At 38.7% G+C, this 18,221-nt stretch overlaps 1 long non-coding RNA gene across 1 annotated transcript in view; it reads right to left on the reverse strand.

The window, feature by feature from the left end:
- LOC108528859 (uncharacterized) overlaps positions 1–5,479 on the reverse strand; it is a 14,005-nt gene extending 8,526 nt beyond the window's left edge. Inside the window, exons 1-2 of the long non-coding RNA XR_001885320.1 lie at positions 5,382–5,479; positions 4,101–4,291 (exon numbers count right to left, since the gene is read on the reverse strand). This is a non-coding gene — a long non-coding RNA (uncharacterized LOC108528859). The remainder of the gene's footprint in view (positions 1–4,100; positions 4,292–5,381) is intronic.
- Between the last annotated feature and the right edge of the window lie 12,742 nt (positions 5,480–18,221).

The following is an 18,221-nucleotide window of genomic DNA, read 5'->3' on the forward strand; positions in this document are numbered from 1 at the left end:
AAAAAAAAAAAAAAAAAAAAAAAAAAAAAAAAAAAAAAAAACAGCGAGCTCCTCCAAAAGTGTGTGAGGTTTGGAGGAAGGCTATTATCCTTACAACAGAGATGAGGATGCTGGAAGACGGGGAGAGAGGTGAAGGAATTTGTTTAACATCACACAGCTGGTATCCACATTCTGTTTCAGGGGACCCTTTTAAAACCATCCTACCACCATCTTCTCCCACCACCTACCACTTCTTGTACCCCTTCCCTACCATAGAAATAACACATTTCACATCCTTTTAGCATAGCAAATCTTTTAGAGATTTTGCAGTCTTTTAAAACAAATCAAATAGTGTATTTGAAACAAAACCAAGGCATCAAGGCAATGGAACAAAGCACCGCTTTGCTTTCAAAGCACGTTTCACCTACCGCCACAGCTCTTAAGTTAGTATTACCACATTAGTAAGTCTCCAGAGACTTTGGAGACCACCTGCTACAGTCCCCTTCCACCTGTAATGAGAAAGATAGTCATTGTTCAAGGCCACACAGTCAGGTAGGGGCAAACTGACGGGGTAATAAAACCTGGCCTCCTTATCTACTGTTCAATACTCTTTCCTATACACTAGATTTCCAGTTAGCTTGAGCAAAAATAAGTTCAAACTTTGATGAATTTAGCAATGTTCCCCAAACTCTATTTGTAAAACATAGCCCTTGAACCAAAAAAAAAAAGTTGGCATATAATGCTTTCTTTACTTGAGATGCTTTAAAAATTTCTTCTGTAGAAAAAAGTAGTCACGATAAATTTCTCATATTGAAAATGTCAAGCTCTATTTGTTATATGATGATGTCAGTGACTATAAAATATGAATTTCTGCTTGAGGATAGAAACTCTACAAAGATTTGGATTCTAATATCTGTTGAGATATGAGTGATAACTAGGAAGTTGCTTTGCTTGAGTTGTTTTGAAATAGTTATGACTGTCATTGTTCATTGCAAGTCTGTATATGTGCATGTCTGAAATGGAGATTGCAGTTACTGATAATTATACTCATATTTGTCACTGTCACCAAACTCCAAAACGGATATTGCCAAAGGGTTCCATTGTCATGCAAGACCTTGTGGCTGACAATGGGAAGGACAAGACGCCAATATTTGTTGAGTATCTACTATGTGTGGGACCATACCAGGAAGATAGAGTACTTCTACTTCTGTAGAAAATTGGCAGAGCTGAACAAACATTTGCAAAATTGCTCAGCATCACTAATTATCAGAGAAATGCACATGAAAACCACAATGTGATGCCACCTTTACTCCAGCAAGAATGGCCATAATAAAAAAAATCAGAAATAATAGATGTTGGTGTGGATGCAGCGAAAAGGGAACACTTCTACATGGCTGGTGGGAATGTAAACTAGTACAATCACTATGGAAAACAGTGTGGAGATTCCTTTAAGAACTGACAGTAGAACTACCATTTGATCCAGCGATCCCGCTACTGGGTATCTACCCAGAGGAAAAGAAGTCGTTATATGAAAAAGATACTTGCACGCATATGTTTATAGCAGCACAATTCGTAATTGTAAAAATATGAAACCACCCCATATGTCCACCAATCAAAGAGTGGATAAAGAATTGTGGTGTATATATATATATATATATATATATATACACACACACACACACACACACATTATATGTATACACACACACATACACACACACACACAATGGAATACTACTCAGCCATAAAAAGGAATGAATTAATGGCATTTGCAGCAACCTGGATGGAACTAGAGACTAGTATTCTAAGTGAACTAACTCAGGAATGGAAAACCAAATATCATATTTTCTCACTCATAAGTGGGAGCTAAGCTATGAGGATGCAAAGGCATAAGAATGATACAATGGACTTCGGGGACTCAGAGGGAAAGGGTGGGAAGGCGGTAAGGGATAAAAGACTACAAATTGGGTTGAGTGTATACTGCTCGGGTGATGGGTACACCAAAATCTCACAAATCACTATTAAATAACTTACTCATATAACCAAATACCACTTGTTGCCCCCAAAACCTATGGAAATAAAAATTTTTTTTAAAAAGTAAAAACAAAATTGGCAGGCCTGCAGTGGTTTGAAGATGCTATGACTAACTCACATGCCATTTATCAATATATCCATGCAACAGATAGTCTACAAATATGCACTGGGCTCCTAGAATATTACAGGTATTGTTCTAGGTGCTTGGGATACAGCAGTGAACAAGGAGACAAGTTCCAATATCTCCTGGAGGTTACATTCCAGAGAGAAAAGAAAAATAAAAAATAAGCAAATAAATGCACAAGCTAACTACTTTCTTTCTGCATTGTGGTAAGCATCTAATTGCACTACATCATTTAATTACCACAACAACCCGTATGGGTACTACAATATTCATTTAATGTTACACACGAGTAAAATAAAGGACAGAGAGGGTAAATAACTTGACCTAAGGTCTCAAAGCTCATGAGAGGCAGAGATGAAATACTAACCCAGGAAATCTTATTTCAGGGCTTATGTTCTTAACCACTATAAAACTGCTGTAGATTAAATGTTTGTGACCTCTCTCCCCCAAATTTATATGTTGAAACCTAATCCCCAATGATATGGTATTAGGAAATGGGGCCTTTGGGAGGTGATTAGGTCATGAGGGTGGAAACCTTATTAATGAGATTAGTACGCTTATAAAGAAGGTCCCAGAGAGTTTCTTTGCTCCTTCTTCCATGTGAGGACACAGCAGAAAGACGGCTATGTATGAAGAGGGCCCTCAACAGACACCCAATCTGCCAGTGCCTTGCTCTTGGACTTCCCACCCTCTAGAACCATGAGAAATAAATTTTTGTTGTTTGTAAGCTACCCAGTCTATGGTGTTCTGTTATAGAAGCCCAAATGGACTAAGACAAAAAGTTCATTTAAAAAATAGCCTACTAAATGGTAGGACAAGTGAGGAAGACAGAAAATGATGATACTATGCAACAGGTGGTATACTTAGATAAGCAAAGTTAGAGTAGGGGAATATAGGAAGGGCAACTCATCCAGAATTGAGGTGTCTGAAAAAGATTTCTGGAGAAGTTGAGGCCTGATCTGGGCCTTGAATAATAAATGGAAATTAATGAGGAAAAGGAAATGGAAAAGCATTGCAAACCAAGGGCAACTTCAACTTCTTGCTTCAGGTGGTGGTAGTACATTGGGGAACTGTGAGACATGAGCTAAAAAGAAGTCAAGAGCTAGATTCAGAAGGGCCTCGGGCCTCGGGTACCACTTCAAGGAGGACTTTGGACTTTTCCTCTAAAGATAATGGGAAGCTATTGGCTGATTTTAAGATATGATCACATTTGCATTTAAATTTTTTTTTTTTGAGACAGAGTCTCCCTCTGTTGCCAGGCTGGAGTGCAGTGGCCCCATTACAGCTCACTGCAACCTTCCTCTCCTGGATTCAAACAATTCTCTGCCTCAGCCTTTCGAGTAGCTAGGATTATGGGTGGGCCTCACGACACCCAGCTAATTTTCATATTTTTCGTAGAGACAAGGGTTTCACCAGGTTGGCTAGGCTGGTCTTGAACTCCTGGCTTCGAGTGATCCACCAGCCTTGGCCTCCCAGAGTACTGGGATTACAGGTGTGAGCCACCACCCCGGCTCTAGTTGCATTTTCAATAGTTTCCTGTGGGATCCTAATCCACTAGGTATTTGGAAGAGTTAAATCTCTTTCTCTCCTACTCCCTAACCCCCAGCTCCCAGGAACAACTTGGGCCAGATCTGTGATATTCACCCCAGACATCCTACCACCAGTAAAACATGTACTATTGACATAAAGAAAAAGATTTCAGGCAATACTTATGAAATGATTTAAATTTTGGGTAAAAGATTATTAATAGCCATAGTTATTCCTGAGTTTGATCTTGACTTAACATTTGCTCCTAGTTTCAATTTAGCGAATTTTTATGGAGGGCCTTCTCTGCACCTAACAATTTTAGATGCTGAATGGGATTCTAAAGAAATACTGCATATAATTTAGTTCCTGTCCTCGACAAGATGGTTTTTTCTCTTTTGACAAAAATATACAAAGCAGCATGTGGGTCTTCAGTTACATGTCATAAAACACCAGGACAGGAAGAAATCCCTGGATGAGGTTGTCATGGAGAAGAGGAGCCTTAGATGAACTTGGAAAGATTAGGCTCTCAGGATGTAAGAAGATACCAAAATGAATTATTTTCAGTAATAAGAGTAATCTCCATTTCTTCATGACTCAGACAGACTCAAATGTTAATTGTACTTTGCGCTGGAAAAATTAAACAGTGGATATAAAACCATGCAAACACTAGGACAACTAAATCTTTGTGCTTAACCATTTGTTCCTTGTGAAATCACCTTTTAATAATTAATTGTTATAAGAAACTGGGGGAAGGAACTGGCCTCTGAGAATAGCAAAATAAACTCTCTGAGGTGTGAAAATGAAATCTCCTCCTTCTACTTTTAGCTTTGGAATTGTAGTGGACACAAAGAACTCCCCTGGGTGTTGGCAGAAGCATGTCACGAACACTCTTGGACAAGCTTGAAAAATTAGCTGAAAAGTGTTTTGAGGAAAGTCAGTTTGAATATTCACCATTATGTAGATTGTAAACTTGGTAAAGGCTCTTAAAAAATTGTCATCTTTTCTGACAGCAATGTCTTTTGATTAAAATATGTGTGTGTACATATATATATATATGTACACACACATATCCACATATGTACACACATACACATGTATGTATATTCAAATAGTTTCATAATTTAAAAAACGCAATCATACAGTTGTAAAACTGACACCAGCTATCCCAAAGCCACAAATCACCACACAGAGAAACCTTGTTCCCTCCTCACTCTTCTCTGGTTTGTGGGCACCCACCTTGCTGACCATCTCCATGGAGAGCCTCAGCAGGACTGACCCTGAAGGAAATGAGAAATTTCCCTTCCTCAGAGAGAACAGGGGCGTGCCTCTGATAGTCATGTCTTTTGTAAAGTCCATTTCTCTCTCTGTGGGACAAGGGCTTATCTTTAAGCCTAGAATCCAAGGGCGATTCCTTCTAATTAGGCCAGTAGTCACCATTCTGGTTCTAAGAAAATTAATGAAATGACTAATTAGATGCAGAATATTATGCTACCGTTACAGTCCACTAAGGAGTAAAAACGTGACAGTCTCTGCTTAAGAAGCTTATAACCTAAAGGAAATACAAACAGACCTCAATTCCTTTTTTTTCTCACTTGAGTGAATATATCTTACACCATTCTGTCAAATCAGAAAGGCTCTATCAGGGAGAATAAGCTCCTTTTAATATGTATGCAGAAAGAAACCTAAAGAGTTAGAGCAGTGAGCACAACAGAGTCACCTTTTCCAGAGGCTTAGGAAAATCCTAGCAAGAAACAGCCACAGAATAGATTTCTGGTCTACTCATTCCCAGCCTTGAATCCAAAGCACACACTCTCCTTCTAAAACAATGCAGAACGTAATTTTTGAAAGACAGAAAATTAATGGCTGTGAACCCTCTAAAAGGATGTTTTATTTTACTCACCTAAATTATTATTTTCATTGCAAAATCATGGTCCTTTGCCCTGCTGACTTAATGCTGTAATGCTTTGTGTACCTGAAGAGACAGGCTTCAGGTACCTCAAGAGCTGTCTGTATCTGATGGACAGACGAATAAGCCCTAATGCTCTTCGTGAGGGGCAACCCTCTGATTTCAATAAGAATTGAGCTACGTGGCACTTTTATGTGAGTAACCCAGAGTGAAGATCTGCTGATTGTGAATGGAGGAATTAAAACATGTCTGAGAATAAACTGATGATACCTACAAGCATGGAAGGATCGTTTTCCCTAAGTCGTATCAGAGTAAAAATTTGGAGGCATCTGCTTAAGAATTCTGTTCAGTTGTTCCCTGTGGATTCCTACCTTTCTTTCCCTACCATGTGTGAAAGGTGCTGGTGCCAAAATGGAGTTACTTATGTCAAACCATAACAAAACGGAGTCAGGGGAGGCCATGGAGAAGAAGCCTTGACGCACACATGCCTGTAACAGGCCTTACAGAAGACATATACATCAGTAACAGGATCTATCTCAATAACTTTCTTGAGATGGCAGTATTCTGGATAAGCCACTTACACAGGGACAGGTACTTAGCAACAGTCTCCACCAGCGAACACACGTTAACTGTCATGAACTTGTGACCTATGAACCTTACTAAAAAGCAACTCACATGGACTTCTCTTTGTCTTTAAAAGCTTCCCCTTTGGCCCGACCCCCTTGGATGTGCCTATGACCTGTCACAACACACATATCCTGTATTGCCATCCCCTGCTGTTGCCAAATAAACATATTTGTTCGGGAGAGTCCATCTCTCTGAGTTTCTTCTTAGACGGACCCATGTCAGTTTCCTGAAGTTAATGACCAACAGCATGTAGCTCCTTTAGGGATCTGCACTCAATTTGTACACATGAAAGAAAGGATGTATAGCAAGAAAAACCCTCATGTTAGGCCATGTTAAGTTCAGACCAAGTGACCTTCCAGAAAGCGAAGGTACTCTCAGACCAGTGGACCCTAAAACCAACTTCAAAACCTTAAGCTATTTTGTAAGCCCCTTGGAGCTTGTCCCCTCCCACCTGGACATGATTTGGAGTTGTTTTATTGGTCCTTGGATTTTGGCTTCTGCTTTGATTCCAGATCCACTTTTCCTCCCACCCTCTGCCTCTTTCTTTTTTCTCAAAATCTCTTAATTTGCTGAGGTCAGCCCTTAGTGTCCGGTTTTGTGCCTCAGCTATACACTTTGTCCCTCTTCAATTTTATACTGTAAAAGCCTTCAATTTTGTACTCTGAAAACTTTCCCTTTTATAACTCTAGGGAGAAAATGCAATATCCCTGGGGTGGAGAGCCTGTTGTAGCTTCTAGCATCTCCCAGAGACCTGCTACAGGTTTGTGACAGGTGGGAGCTATTGCTTTTGGGCGCCTGTCAACAGTATTTTTCAGGAAACTGGGCACTCCAGTGGTTGTTAACTATTTGGGCTCTAGTACAGGAAAAAAAGCAGAAAGCAGAATACATGTACCCTGGGAAAAGTACTTTGAAAAAGCACTTGAAAACATCTGAGTTCTGTGTTGAGGTATGGGATACAAATTGCTCAATTGTCATAAAGGGTGAATGTGACAAAAAATTAAGTGGGACCAACATCTGGCCATTCCATGTATTGAATTAATGAGGTTTAAAGGCCCTTTTGGTCATCAGAGATCTCCCCAAGTGGCCTGTCATTTCATCTGAAAACTTATATTTTCCTGTCCAGAAGGCCTTCGTTCAAACGCAACCATCTTTTTTGAAAGGTACACATACAAATTAATCATCATCGATGTATTAGATGCAGTAAGTGATTCTGTGTCCCAACAGAACAGGCTCTGAAAAATAGAACATGGACAAAGAACATTTTAAGCCCAGAGTGAGTTGAGACTATTTTGGAGTTATGCTGTTTAAAATGATGGACACTAACCATACGTGGCTATTTAATCTTAAATTCAAATTTAAATTAATTAAAATAAAATAATTTAGTTCCTCAGTCACATTAGCTACACTTCAAGGGCTCAGTAGCCACATGCGGCTAGTGGCCGACATATTGTAGAGTGCAGATATAGAACATTTCTGAATGTGCTGAAAGTTGATGGCACAGCTCTGGTCTAGAGTGCAGGGTACTTAATGGGGAGAGCATGTCTAAATAGATTGTTTCTATGTTGCACTTGAAATCCAGAGAACAGCCAAGAAAGTACTAGAAAAAAGGCGGGTGGGGGAGGGGAAGAGCTCCAACAGAGAAATAGGATCACATAAAGTAAGGGTGGTAGGGAGACCAAAGGCAAGCATTGCCTCTTTCACAATGTTGCTTGGAGTCTACTGCTTACATATTCTATGAGGAAAAGGCAGAATTTCCCAGCAAGTTATGCCTAGGTTCAAATTTGGTTTTGCCAAATATTGGCTGGGTGGTTGTAAGCAAGGCATTTAACTCTTTTTAGTTTTTCCTCATCTGTAAAACAGAGATTTTGATTCCTACCCTGCACCACTGTCATGAGGATTAAAGAAAATATATGCAAATCTGGTATATCGTAGATCCCCAATGAATTGGAGCAATTATATTATAATGCCCATTACCCTGCTTTGAACCACTGACAGTCATTCACATCTTTGTATCTGTCTACATGTCCAGCACATAGTAGGCATTCCATAAATAGTTGTTGGATTTAATTTAACTTGAGGACACTGATCTTTCCTCTCTCTCTCTCTCTCTCATTTCCTCCCCGCCAACCCTCCTTCCCCTTTCTCTCCCTCTTTCTCTTTTCTCTTGTTTTCCTTTTTTTGAGACAGGGACTTGCAGTGTTGCCCAGGTTGGAGTGAAGTGGTGCAATCATAGCTCACTGCAACTTGAACTCCTGGGCTCAAGAAATCCTCCCACCTCATCCTCCTGAGTAGCTAAAGCTGTTACAGTAGGTAGTCCGGCAGACACGAGCAGGACAGAAAGGCCCCCACCTCACCCCACTGGAATGTCAGGCAACCATTAGGTGATGGTCAGGTGGTTGTTAAACTCTCTCTAAAATAATAATTTGTTGTAGGCAGTGCCAGGAAAAGGCAGTCTCTCAATGGATAGAAACACCTGAAGCTGGTGATTAGTAGCTTCCCCATAAGATCTCAGGAGTTGGGCCAGTGGGCTCAAGCACTAAGGGGCATTCTTCCCTTACCAGGAAAGTATTCCTAGAGGAAGGTCCTAAACCAGTTAAACTCGGCTATTTTGCCTCCTAGTTGCTTGATATTCCTTCTGGGGGAGGGGGCTCTCCTGCCCTGTGCATGTCTGCCTAACTTACTGTAATAGGACTACGGGTGTATACCACCATACCTGGTTAATCTTTGTAATTTTTATTTTTAGTAGCGACAAGATCCCACTGTGTTGCCCAGGCTGGCATTTCTTTTTTTAAGCTCTCATTTTCACTATGAGTGAAGACCCAGTGAAAGAAAGATGCTGTGCAAACGCCAGTGTTATTGGTATTGCAAAAGTAATTAATATGAAAAGGATCAGAAGACAACAGTCCCTTGGAAGATAATCCTTTTAAGTTAATGGAATTTAAATATTATAATTCATGAAATAGCACTTAAGTAGCACTGCTTGGACAGTTACTGCTTGTTAGCTGTATTCGCTGAATTTAAAAAATTATACCCTTCACAGAATTGCTTGAGGGCACAAGTACAAAGAATTAATATATTAATTATCATAAGTGAATCATTAAACAGCAACAGTAATTAACAGCTTAAGTTAATATCTTTAAAAAACTTACACAAACGAGTAGTCTTAGTGCTCTCCTACTGGGAAAAGTTGGTTGGAAGAAGAGCTGATTGGTGGAATATCGGATGTGTATGTGTAATCATGAGAGTTCATCTCGTCCTTCCTACTGCCTTCATATTGAACCACTGTGGACAAATAAGCCCTCACTGTAAAGCTCTTAATAAGACATTTAATAATCTTTCCCTGGTGCCATGGTTAATACTGAGTGTCAACTTGATTGAAGGATGCAAAGTACTGATCCTGGGTGTGTCTGTGAGGGTGTTGCCAAAGGACATTAACATTTGAGTCAGTGGGCTGGGAAAGGCAGAACCACCCTTAATCTGGGTGGGCACCGTCTAATCAGCTGCCAGTGCAGCTAGAATATAAAGCAGACAGGAAAACGTGAAAAGACTAGATGGGCCTAGCCTCCCAGGCTACATCTTTCTCCTGTGCTGGACCCTTCCTGCCCTCGAACATCAGACTCCAGGTTCTTCAGTTTGGGGACTTGGATTGGCTTTCCTTGCTCCTCAGTTTATAGATGGCTTATTCTGGGACCTTGTGATTGTGTGAGTTAATACTACTATGCTATATTATATATATATATTATATAGCAGAGTAGTACATATATATATTCATATCCTATGAATTCTGTCCCCCTAGAGAACCCTGACTAATACACTAGGCCTGCACTTATTGTTGAGACTTCTTTTTCTTTGTATCATCAGTGTGTATTTTTTCATAGATATCTAACCTGTCAAATGAGATGTTTGAAACTTTCAGAGGAGAAGTTTTAAATGTGGGCTCCATGGAGTCCAGAACCACTCAGCAACTTGGGGAACAGAAAGAAGGTAGGATGTGTGAGCAGGAACAGATCTGATGTACTCTCTTACCAACCCTAACACTCCTCTCCCAACTTTGATTAAGCTCGTAACACAAATTTTATATATTTAATTGGCTTGCTTTAATTAGGTTTGCAGAAGAGTCTCCAACAACTTAATGTCTTTTTTATATCTTGTATTTTCTTTTTTATATCTTGGTAAATTATTTTGAAAATCACCAAATTTGATCCTTCTAAATTTCCTGTTCACTTAAGTCCTTAGTTCTGAACCCTCACTGACAAATTATATCCACACATATTCTGATTCAGTAAATTTGTGGAGGACTCTAACATTTGAAAAAATCTCCCTAGAGGATCTCAACCTGCAGCCAGGGTTGAGATGTATTGTTTAGTCCAATTGCATTGATTTCCTTCCAGGTAGAAATGGGTAGGAGAAGCATTTCATTTTTTTTTTTTTTTCTGCTAGAGGACAGTTTTCCCAGGAAAATTTGTGTTTGTAGAGCTTATTTTATTCTTTCTTTCCATATTCCTATATAAATCAACATTCCCATCTTGACATCCCTCAAGTAATAGCTGCTGTGACTCTCAAACCATTGACTTTATCATTTAATTTTATGAATTTCTGTTATCAAGAAGAGATGGGTTTCATTTAATTAAGATGATGTCTTTTGGCCAGGCGTGGTGGCTCACGCCTATAATCCCACCACTTTGGGAGGCTGAGGCAGGTGGATCACCTGAGGTCAGGAGTTCAAGACCAGGCTGGCCAAGATGGCAAAGTCCTGTCTCTACTAAAAATAGAAAAAAAAAAGAATTAGCTTGATGTGGTGGCGTGCACCTGTAATCCCAGCTACTTGGGAGGTTGAGGCAGGAGAAATGCTTGAACCTGGGAGGCGGAGGCTGCAGTGAGCTGAGATTGCACCATTGCACTCCAGCCTGGGTGACGGAGTGAGACTCTGTCTCAAAAAAGAAAAAAAAAAATGGTGTCTTTTAGTAAATCTGTAAGTGTCCACCAACAAATGTTATTGGTGAGATTGTTATACAATGTTAGAGTATATTTTTGCCTTACATGTGTTTGTTTTGTTTGGTGTGTGTGGGTGTGTGGGTGTTTTGAGACAGGGTCTTGCTCTGTCATCCAGGCTGGAATGCAGTGGCACAATCACTGCTCACTGCAGCCTTTGCCTCGTGGGCCCACGTGATCCTCCCATCTCAGCCTCCCAAGTAGCTGGGACCACAGGTGTGTGCCAGCACACCTGGCTCATTTTTGTATTTTTGTAGAGACAGGGTTTCACCATATTGCCCAGGCTGGTCTCAAACTCCTGGGCTCAAGTGATCCTCCTGCCTCAGGCTCCCCAAGTGCTGGGATTACAGGAATGAGCCACCATGCCCAGCCAATGTGTTATTATTTTAGTTTTAATGACAAAACCTATTATTGTGTCTTGCACACAGTAGGCTCACACTGAATGATTAATGTCACAATAAGAATCCAGAAATAATTCTACCTATCTGTTACAACACGTGTAAACATTCAGCTGCTACCGTGTACCATGTACTCTGAGCTGAGTGTTTTCCATTAGTGTAGGACCAGGATTAGCTAACAAGGGCAACATTCCAGGGTTTATTTTTCTTGCCACCACTTTTGTGTTCCAATTAAGTGGCAACAAATTTGGTAAACAGGCAACAGGTGAACTAGAGAACTGGTATAATCTTCTGTTCTTAACAGCTATGAGTTAAGCTGTTAACTAGTATGAGTGACTGAGTCACTAGGAATAGAATCTGATTCCCTCCCTCCCTTTCTCCCTTTCTTCCCTCTCTCCCTTCCATTTCTGAAAAGACAAGGAAGCAGAAAGATATAGAAAATGGTATTGCAAATACTCATATATCTGTTACCTAACTTTAAGTCTTACCATTTTTTGATATTTCATCCAATACTTATTAATATGGTTTGGCTCTGTGTCTCCACCCAAATCTTATCTCAAATTGTAATCTCCATGTGTCAAGGGAGGGACTTGGTGGGAGGTGATTGGATCATAGGGACAGTTTCCCTGGTTTCCCCCAGGCTGTTCTCCTGATAGTGAGGGAGTTCTCACGAGATCTGATGGTTTTAAAAGTGGCAGTTTACCCTGAGTGCTCTCTCTCTCCTACCACCATGTAAGACGTGCCTTGCTTCCCCTTTGTCTTCCTCTATGATTGTAAGTTCCCTGAGCTCTCCCCAGCCATGTGGAACTGAGAGTCAATTAAACTTCCTTTCTTTATAAATTACCCAGTCTCAGTTATAGCAGTGTGAAAATGGACTAATACACTTAGTTTAAGAAATAGAAATTCACAATTAGAATTGAAGCTACCTTTATAACAACACTGCCCTTAACTCATACTCTTTCCCAGAGTTTGCTACACATTAGAATTACTTGGAGAAATTTAAAACTCCTATTGCTCGGGTCTCATCTCCTACCAATTAAACTGGAATGTCTGGGAGAGGCACCCATTAGTATTTTGTAAGCTCCCCAGGTAATTATTACAATGTGAAAAGTTTGGAAAATACTGTCCTATTTCCCACTACGAAAGTAACTTCCATCCTATATCTGATGTTTATATTTTTATTACATATGTGTATTTATAAACAAAATAGTTTTGCATGTTTTAAAATATACAAGTTGTATAAATTTATATTCTATAATGTGCTTTTTATACTCAGCTTACCTTTTTGTGGTTTATCAATATTTATGCGTGTAGTTATAATTTACTCATTTTAACCGCTATGTAGCATTCAACTTTTAAATAAACCATATTATTTGTCCACCTGCCTACTGGCAGATGTTAACAATATGACTTTGTGTTTATAGATTTTGTTCATTTATCCATTTATTTAGGTCTTTTATATATCTTGGTAAAGATCTTGCATGTCTCGTGTTGGTGTAATTCCTCAATATCTAGAGTTTTTCTGCTATTGCTTATGGTATCCTTCAATCACATATTTGTCACTGGTCCATATGAATAAAATCAGTTTTAGTGGGTTGACTGTGTGTCTAGCAACTTTGCTGAATTTTCTTGTTAGCTTAAGGAGATTTGGTGTATATTCTCAGATTTCATTTGGAGACAATCATATTACCTATAGTGATAGTTTTCTTTCTTTCCAATCTTTATACATTTAGTGCCTTTCTTTTATCTTATTGTACTGTTTAGAACCTCCAGCATAATGTTTCATAAAATCTGTGATAAAAGAAACCCTTAGATCCTTAGATTCTTTCTGACTACAAAGGGAATGTTTCTAATGTTTTACTTTTTTGTTTTTTTGACACAGAGTCTGGCTCTGTGGCCCAGACTAAAGTGCAGTGGAGCTATCTCGGCTCACTGCAAGCTCCGCCTCCTGGGTTCACGCCTTTCTCCTGCCTCAGCCTCCCGAGTAGCTGGGACTACAGGCCCCCACCACCACGCCCTGCTAAGTTTTTGTATTTTTAGTAGAGACGGGATTTCACTGTCTCTACATCTTAGCCAGGATGGTCTCGATCTCCTGACCTCGTGATCCGCCCGCCTCAGCCTTCCAAAGTACTGGGATTACAGGCGTGAGTCACTGCGCCCGGCCCTAATGTTTTACTTTTAAGAATTATGTCTGTTTTGAGTTTTTTGTGAGTTCCTATTATATATATCCTTTATCAGATTTAGAAAGTTTTCTTCTTGTTTTGCTGAGTTTTTATCATTAAAATATGCTGAATTTTATCGTGTGCTCTTTTTTTTATCTACTAGAAGATTGTGTGTTTTTTTTTCTTTTAATCTGGTAAGAGGATACATTTATATGACTATACCCTGTTTTAAATAATATTATATGAAAGTAATATGTACACAGACTTAGTTTTAAGAATCAAATTGTACCACTAGCATTATAATGGAAAGCACTTGGTACCTGGCTCATCATCCAATATCTGAGGCAATCATTTCTAATTCTTTTATGTATTTCTTCTGGTATTTTCCTTCCTATTCAAATAATAACAAGTATATACCAACTTATTTTTGTTCTGAAGGCTATTTTGCTTAAAATTAATAAAGATACTCTGTTTTTTTAAATTAGTGTTAGCTTTTATTTATTTCTCTATCTCTTTACTTTCAACTTATCTGGGTTTTTATATTAGAAGTGAATTTCTTGCTACAATATATAATTGGATCTTTTAAAACACACTTTGACAATCTTTGTCTTTTAGCTGCTGTATTTAGATAATTACATCTAAATATCAACTTATTAATGTTGCTGAATTAATATTTATCATGTTTATAACTTCTCTATCTGTTGCATTTGTACTTTCTTTTTCCTCTTCCATTTCTGCCTTCTTGGTTTTAATTGAGCATTTTATATTATTTCAAATTTTTCTTCTTCTCTTAGTATAGCAATTACACTTTTTTTACACAACTTTTTTAGTAGTTTCCTTTGAGTTTGTTGTATATGTCTACAACTAATCCAAGTCTACTTTCAAATAGCACTGTTCTACTTTAGGGGTAGTGCAAGGACCTTACAATAGAATATTTTAAATTCCTTTCTCTTGTGACTTAAGATATTACTGTCACTGATTTCACTTATTGATATGCTATGATTACGCAATAAATTGGTATAATTATTGTTTTAAACAATCTCTTAGATTACCTGATAAATTGGTATGGTTATTGTTTACTTTCATCTGTTCTTTCTCTGATGATCTTCCTTTCTTTCTAAAGATCTAAATTTCTAACATGTATTTTTTTCCTTCTGCCTGAAGAACATTTGAACATTTCTTGCAGAACAGGCAATGAATTCCCTCAGTTTTTGTTTGAGCAATCTTTGTTTCATTTTCAGTTTGGAAGGATAATTTTGCTGCATATAGAATACTGGGATGGTAGGGTTATTTTCCAACATTTTAAGTCTTTTACTCCACTCTCTTTTGCTTGCATGGTGTGCAATCAGAAAATTTTAAATAATTATTATTCTCTTGTTCTATAGATGAGATTTTCCCATTTTTTTGAATATTTTCTTTCTGTTTTGGTTTTATGCAATTTGAATATGATATGCTTAGGCCATTTTGTTGTTTGCTTGGTGTTTCTCAAGTATTCAGAATTTGCAGCTTGGTGTCTGTCATTATTTTTGAGAAAATTTCAGCCATTATTACTCCAAATATTTTTTTCTGTTTCCCCGTCTTCTTTTTCTTCTTCTCGTATTTCAGTTACACACAAATTATGCCTTTTGCCATTGTTCTACAATTTTTACGAATGTTCTATTCTCCTTTTTAAATTATCTTTTCTCAGAAATCATTGTACCGAAAGGATACCTTCACTCATGTTTATCACAGTACTATTGACAATACCAAAGTGGAATTGGCCTTAGTGTCCATTAGAAGATGATTGGATAAAGAAAATGTAGTATTAGATGATTGGATAAAGAAAATGTGGCCATTAGAAGATGATTGGATAAAGAAAATGTGTGTATACACACACACACACACAATATAAATATATACAACAGAATACTATGCAGCCATAAAAAAGAAGGAAATGTCTTTTGCAGCAACACAAGTGGAATTGGAGGCCATTGTTTTAAGTGTGACAACTGAGAAACAGAAATACCACATCTTCTCACAAGTGGGAGCTAAATAATATGTGCACATAGACATGGAGTATAGAATAATAGACAGTAAAGACTTGGAAGAGTGGGGAAGATTGGAAGGGGGTGGGTAATAAAAAGTTACATTGAGTGATGGATACAATAAAGCCCTGACTTCATCGTTATGCAATATATCCATGTAATGAAATTACACTTCTACTCTATATATTCATATGAGAAAAAAAGAAAAAAAGGCAAATGTGAGCACAATTTAAAAAAAAAAAAAAAAAACATTCTCTTTTCTCATTGCATTTTAGTTTAGGAAGTTTCTGTTGACCTATATTAAGCCTCTCTAATTTTTTCCTTATCTGTGTAACATCTACTGTTGAGCAAATTAAAGGTATTCTTGATTTCTGTTACCAAGGTTTTGATTTCTAATATTTCCTTTGAGTTCTTTCATGGAATTTCCATGTCTCTGCTTACATTTGCCCTCTGTTTTTATGCACTGTATACTCTTTACATTGGAGCCTTTACCTTTTCAATCATGGCTAAATTCTGTCTTATAATTTCAATGTTTTCATATCTGAGTTGGATTCTGATGATTGCTTTATTTCTTCAGATTGTACTTTTGTTTCCCATTTGGTATCCCTTGTAATCTTTTGTTAAAAACTGGAAATGTTGTGTCAGGTAATACGGATTGAGGTAAACAGGCCTATATGAGGATCTGGCTAGGAATTTGCCTGTGCTATTGCCTGAATGCTTCCATTTTCCTCAAATGTTGAATCCTAATCCCTAGTGCAATAGTATTAAGAGATGGGGCTTTTAGGAAGTGATTAGGTCTTGAGGACAGAGCCCTCATGAATGGGATTAATGCCCTTATAGAAGAGGCCCAAGGGAACTTGTTTATCCCTTCTGCATGTGAAGACACAGTGAAAGGCACCATCTTCAAAGCAAAAATGGTTAATACCCAAGCTCTTGCCAGATGCTGAATGGTGAACTCCAGCCTCCAGAACTGTGAACAAAAAAATTTCCATTGTGTATAGGTTACTCAGTCTAAGGTATTTTGTTACTGCAGACTGAACGGATTAAGACAGATTGTGCTTAATGTTTTCTGTAGCTATATGTGCCAGAGGCTTCAAATTCGTCTAGTGTCCTTGCTTTGTCTCTACTCGTGACTTTGGGCTTTCATTACCCTCAGTCTGTGTTTTGCAGCTCCTTTAGCTGTATCCAGTGTTATTTTGGAGCCCCGATGGTGTGGCACTAAGATGTATGGGAGAGAAAGTGTTCTATAATCTTCCAATTAAATTAAATCTCAGTCCATTATTGAGTCTATGTTTCAAGTCTTTTGCCTTCAGATCTATGTCTCCAATAGGACACCTTCCCCCGTCCCACCCCCAGCACCAGTCTCCAACTGTTCTCCTAGCTGTGGTGTTCCCAGTCTACTTCCTCAAACCCTGACTTCTATTCTCCCTCTCCACACCCCAGGCCTCTTTACAGAAAACAAGATTAGAGGGAGCTAGAGCTGGAGAAATGTCCTTTCTGTAGCTGAGATAAAGCTATGGCAAAGTCTTTTCCTCGGGAGACCTCTTCGTGTATTTCACAATCATCTCCTGGTCCACCCCTACTCTTCCCAGCCAGAGTCAGAGTCATCAGGGAATCTCTCTTAAATCTTCACCTTGAGAATCTGGTAGAGTCCCTGGAGGTAATGACCCTGAAAAATGTGCCCTGCCCCCTGGGCCCCAAGACTGTGTCTTGCAGGAGTTTCTGACCCTCAGGTTATTCCATACTCAGCTTCCAGCAATACATTAAAATTACCATTTAAGTGTTCCTAATGGCAGCTTCTATTTCAGGTAATTGGATCTCAGCTGAGACTCTATGTGTGCACCTGCCTCTCCAGATTTCAGGACAGTGGTTTCTCTGCAAACTCAGCTCTATAGTGAGTCCAAGAAAAGGCATTGGTTTTCAGTTTGTCCAGCTTCATTTTGTTGTAAGGGCAATAGCGACAACTTCTAAACTCTTTACATGTTAGAGAGGAAACATGAAGTCTTGACTCCAGATGTCTACAGTCCACTTCAAGAATCCTGGATTCATGTGGAAGAGGAATGGATACAGTTTTAGTCCTCCCTGCCTCATTATGTAAGTCCCAGTTCCTGTTCCTATATGGGATTAACACCCAAGCCCCTAGGTAATGGAAGCAGGCACCATTCTATCTCCACAGCTGCCACAGCATCATCTCATGCATTTTTTACTCTGGTTTCCAGTTTCCTTTTAGTGTTTGGCCTTTGGGAATTTTCTTTTCTTTCTACTATTCTCAGATGAAAATGTATAAGGATGTGAATTTATATTCACTTGGCATTTCTTGATGGATGGATAATTTTCAGATTATTTAGTCTATAACATTGCTAAAACTAGCCTCTTACCAATTTTTCTATTCAAATATTTGGTGAGCTGGTGGGTGCTGTGACTCCTGAAATCCCACTGGCCCAGGCA

This window comes from Rhinopithecus bieti, unplaced genomic scaffold (genome assembly GCF_001698545.2).
Source record: "Rhinopithecus bieti isolate Rb0 unplaced genomic scaffold, ASM169854v2 scaffold_5478, whole genome shotgun sequence".
In the NCBI taxonomy this organism is placed as follows: Eukaryota; Metazoa; Chordata; class Mammalia; order Primates; family Cercopithecidae; genus Rhinopithecus; species Rhinopithecus bieti.